The following is a 4,800-nucleotide window of genomic DNA, read 5'->3' on the forward strand; positions in this document are numbered from 1 at the left end:
TACAAGGTTTCCGTACATATAAAAAACGCCGAAATCCGAGTTATAACAAAGAAGTTATGACCCGTTGAAATTTCGCGACGGAACCACCACGATACCGGGAAGCGTAAATAGTGAATTTACGATAGAGCGAGATTTAGCCTTAGCAATCTAAACGAAAGTCGTATAATATGTTAAACTAAGAACATCGATAAAAAGAACGCCCAAATATGACTTCGTATGAAGAAGTTATGATTTTTCGAAGTTTCGGATTAACAGTGTACAACCTGAAATTCGAATGTTAGATCGGGTGATTTTTAGCCTACACGACCTAAACGAGAATTGAAGATCCCGTTAAGAGTAGCGTAACGAGAAAAAGATGGGCGAAAACGGACATCGGATGAAGAAGTTATGGGAATTTAACGGACCAATCATGTCCCGGCCTGTTAATAATATAAAATTTAAAATCAAGCCAAAATTAGCCGACGGAGTCTAAACTAAAGTCGTAGAGTACGTTCCCACCTTCGCGTGGATATAAAGAACGTCAAAAACGGAGCTCGTATGCGAAAGTTATGATTTTTAGAAGTCGGAAAGGGAATTTGCGAAATCTGATGCGGGATCGATGAATTCCAGCCGTTCGATGATGATCAGGACTTCTTCAGATGATGACACGTCATCATTCGCATTACGCCCAGCGTCCTAGCTTGGAACGCCCAACGTACAGCTGTGCTCTGCGAACCCAAAAGAGCCACGCACCACCATCCGAAGCGCGAAACGTGTTGTACGATGCGAGAGTACGCCCAGCGTACCTCGGAATTACGCCCAGCGTAACCGAGGTTCCAGGGCTAAAAAAGGGTGCAAGGTGCAGCCTTCTTTCCACACCAATTAAAGTCTTCTCTCTCTCTCTACACACTCTCTCTCTAGCTCCTTAAGCCCTATAAACCCTAGATAAACCTCGTAGAATCCGAGGGAAGTCCCGAGAAAAAGAGCCTTTCGGTTTCGGAACGCTGCTCCAATTAAGTTCCGGTTTTCGATAAAATTCGTTGTAAGTGTGTTACGCTTACGCAATTTTTAATACAGCTTTCAAATAATTATAGGAATGTTATTAGGTCCTTAAAATAATTATTTGAGCTATTATTATGAGTTATATTGAGTGTTATTTAACGCTTATATAATAATAATAATAGTCAGACTATTAATTTGTCGCGGTTATCGTTAGACTAAACCCTAGGGGTATTGGTACTAGGTTTTATCGATGGAAAGTTGTTTTGAGAGTATCGAAGCGCTGTCCGAGTGCCGAGTCACCACCTATCAGGTGAGTGCATAGTTACTTTCAGCTTACACATAGATATGAAGTATTTTATATAAATTACGTGCTATGTGTGCATATTATCTGAATACCTCTATACTGGGTGAACGATTTTATACATGTTTTAAATGATTTAAACTGTATATGTATTTTATATCTACAAATATGTTGTGATAAAACATGGGTAGATGAAATAGTTTATGTGTGACAAAAATAAAATGAGGAAGAGGTAATATAGACCGTGAGGTTAGGGTGAGAGGTGAACCATGAGAGTAGCCTTTTTCCCAAGATATGGCCCTGTCATCCAGCAGAGTATGGATGACAACCACGAACTATTCTAGACAGTCCGGTGGACACTAGCAGGCTCGCAACCTACAGGTGTTTTGAATTGTGTATTCACCAGGTGTACTCTAAAAACCCATTGACATGTATTGTGAGTAGAGTCTCGGAAACGATACCATCGATAAATGAGATAAAATCCATTCACCTGTATTGCGAGAGGAGTCTCGGAAACGATACTGTCAATAAACGAGATAAACCTTGGGAACTATGGATTTAGTGCTCGTTGAGTAAACCTTCGCAACGATGGATTTCGTGCCTATTCCTTAGGATAACCCCTTAGGAATAAATAAACGAGGAATAGCTGAATTCTTAGAGTAGCATAAAGAAGAGAATGGGGATGGGTAATTGGGTTGATTGCTTAAATGTTTAAACATAATGATTTATATTATTGTGGGTTGAAAACCCTATGTAGTCACCAGGTTTCCCAACCTGACCCACTCAGTTTATTGACATCACAGGTGTTGATATGAAGTCACATTACACTGAGAGATTAAAGAGATGTAGATCACTAGTGTAAATAAATGTAAGTTCCGTTTATGCTTATGTTTCTGTATTGACGATGACATCCCAAACGTTTTAACATAAATAAAATACGTTTCTTCGAAAATTTTTTGATAGCGTATTTATCGTGTTTTTCTGAGTACAAATTCCGCAACATTTTTATGAAAAGAAGTATTCTGATTTTTATAAAGCATAAACAAAACCGGTCTTTTCTGGCCGTGATTTTGGGGATGTCACAGTTGGTATCAGAGCATTAGTTTAAGCGAACTAGGAATATGGATTTATTTCTAGACTTAAACTTAGAATGCTAAGTGATGATTGTGAGGATTGTGTCAAATAGATTTAGGTAATACACCTGAATAGACACAAGCACTAGCTTATTTTAGGAATGATGCCTAAATTGCTTTTACGTGCTAAATGATGCTATAGTTTGATCGGATCTATGGTCTGTTGCCGACCGGATCTGGAAACCTTATGTGTTTAGGATTCTAAACGTACGAATACGATATTAGAACTAGCATATAAACGTTTCGGAGTGATAAGGATGATTTAAACGTCAATCCTAAATAAAGATCTAGATTCACCTTATTCAGTGTATAGATCAAGATGGCAATGACCCGTAGCGGAAACGTGAATGCAAATAGGAACCGAAACCAACCCCTAGTGATTGAGCAAATACCGGTTGTGGTAGCCGCTGCTGAGCCAATAACAATGGCCGGAGTGCAAGCGATGATCCAGGCGATGTTGGATCGTCAAATGGAGGAAACCAGACGTTTGCTCCAGCAAAATCGAGAAGAAACGACCATACAGATCGAACAGCCCGAGTTGAACGAAGGGCAGACAGAGGAGGGAAACTACAGTGGGATTGTTGGTCAAGACAACTCACCAATAGTTAGGCAAAACCACCAGGATGGAGGAAATGATGGACGTGGATGCAAATACAAGGATTTCATGGCGTCCAAACCACCGAGTCTATCTGGAAGCCCGAAGCCGGTGGAAGTCATGAACTGGATCTTTGAGATAGAGACGATGTTTGAGAGTTGAGAATGTAGCAACAGGTAGAAGACCTCTCTTGCGGTTCCCTTGTTGAAATCTGGAGTACTAAGTTGGTGGAAGCTACTAGCTGATTCGATGCCCAAAGGAGAAGCGAGCAAGATGTCATGGGAGAATTTTCTGTTGCAGTTAAAAATGCAGTACTACTCTGAGCAGGATCTTCTGGAGATCAACAAAGAGTTTTAGAATCTAAAGAAGGGAAAGATGAGTGTCATCAAGTATGCTGCAAGTTTTACAGAGAAAATGAAGCTTGTTCCTTATCTAGTTCCAACTGAGCTCTCCAAGGTCACTAAGTTTGCCCATGGATTACCAGCAGACTTTGGACCAATGGTCAAGCAAGCAACCACTTTGAAAGGAGCCATCTGGGCAGCCAGGAATGTTGAGACCCAGATTAGGGAAAAAGGTCTGGAGAGAGTTGAAGTTGGCGAGAAAAGGAAGCATGAAGGATCTTCAAAATCCAACAAAGAAAGGAAATTCTAAAAGACTGAAGAAGGAGGAGGAGGTGAAACCAAGTGGTGCGAGAAGTGTAAAAAGAAGCACTTCGAGAAATGTAGCGAGGAGGTGACTTGCTACAAATGTGGAAAGATAGGGCATTACGCCAGCAAGTGTGTGTCCAACAAGAAGGTGTGCTATGGATGTAACAAGGAAGGGCATATTTCTAGGGACTGCCTGGGCAAAAATAAAGCAGCAAGACTAGAAACGCCACCGAGACCACGGGCATTCCACATGATCCTCGACGAAGCAGAAAACCGTGCGAGGAATCAAGGATGAGGACTTCATATCCGAAGATCGAGTTATGCAGTAGCCATAGTATCGTATGATGTAGCCTATTAGAGGCATAGTCTAGGGTGAACTTGAACACCTATGTAATAGTTTCAAGAAATAATAAAACCTTCGTTTTGTTATCTGATGTGTTAAACTGTTATGTGATTTTCTTGTATGGTGACTTGGGGACTACGAGACAATACTTGGGATGAGTATGAGTAGGTGTGAAACGTAGTAGATGCATATACTACCGAAAGCACAGGACTCACACTTGGATCAGGGAAAGTCACAAAGTTACTAAGAAGCTAGTAATTAATTTCGTTTTATTCAAGTATGTCGTTACCATTGTTTCGGTGATGACTAAGAAGATTGTTGATATTCCGACAGTGGTCATATCGAATTGAGTCCGACTACGCTAATTATGCTATGTGGTTTAGAAAATCAAGATCGGTGTTGCGTCCGACTTAAACCAAACGATTGAAATCAAAACGAATAATAGAAGTATCACACTCGTTGTTAAAGAAGTTGGTAGTGTGATTATATCACATTAGAACACGAAGGAAGGCATAGATTGTTTTAAAATTTGACACTAAGAGACCTGAGTCTAAACATGCATCACATGATGATAGGTCATAATTTGGAGTCTAACCTGAGGTAGAGAGCAGGTGCACGATCGAGTACTGCTTGCAGTCAATGACTCTAAGAGATAGACTTGAAGGAATATGGAAGTTATAAAATATTACCTAGGATGAATAGATGACGTATGGAGTCATTATACGAGCCCTGTTTCGTTGATGATTCCGGGACATAATCATCCAAAGGGGGAGATAATTGTAACACATGTAGATCCGGGC

Source organism: Lactuca saligna, chromosome 2 (assembly GCF_052625555.1).
Source record: "Lactuca saligna cultivar CGN05327 chromosome 2, ASM5262555v1, whole genome shotgun sequence".
Taxonomy (NCBI): Eukaryota; Viridiplantae; Streptophyta; class Magnoliopsida; order Asterales; family Asteraceae; genus Lactuca; species Lactuca saligna.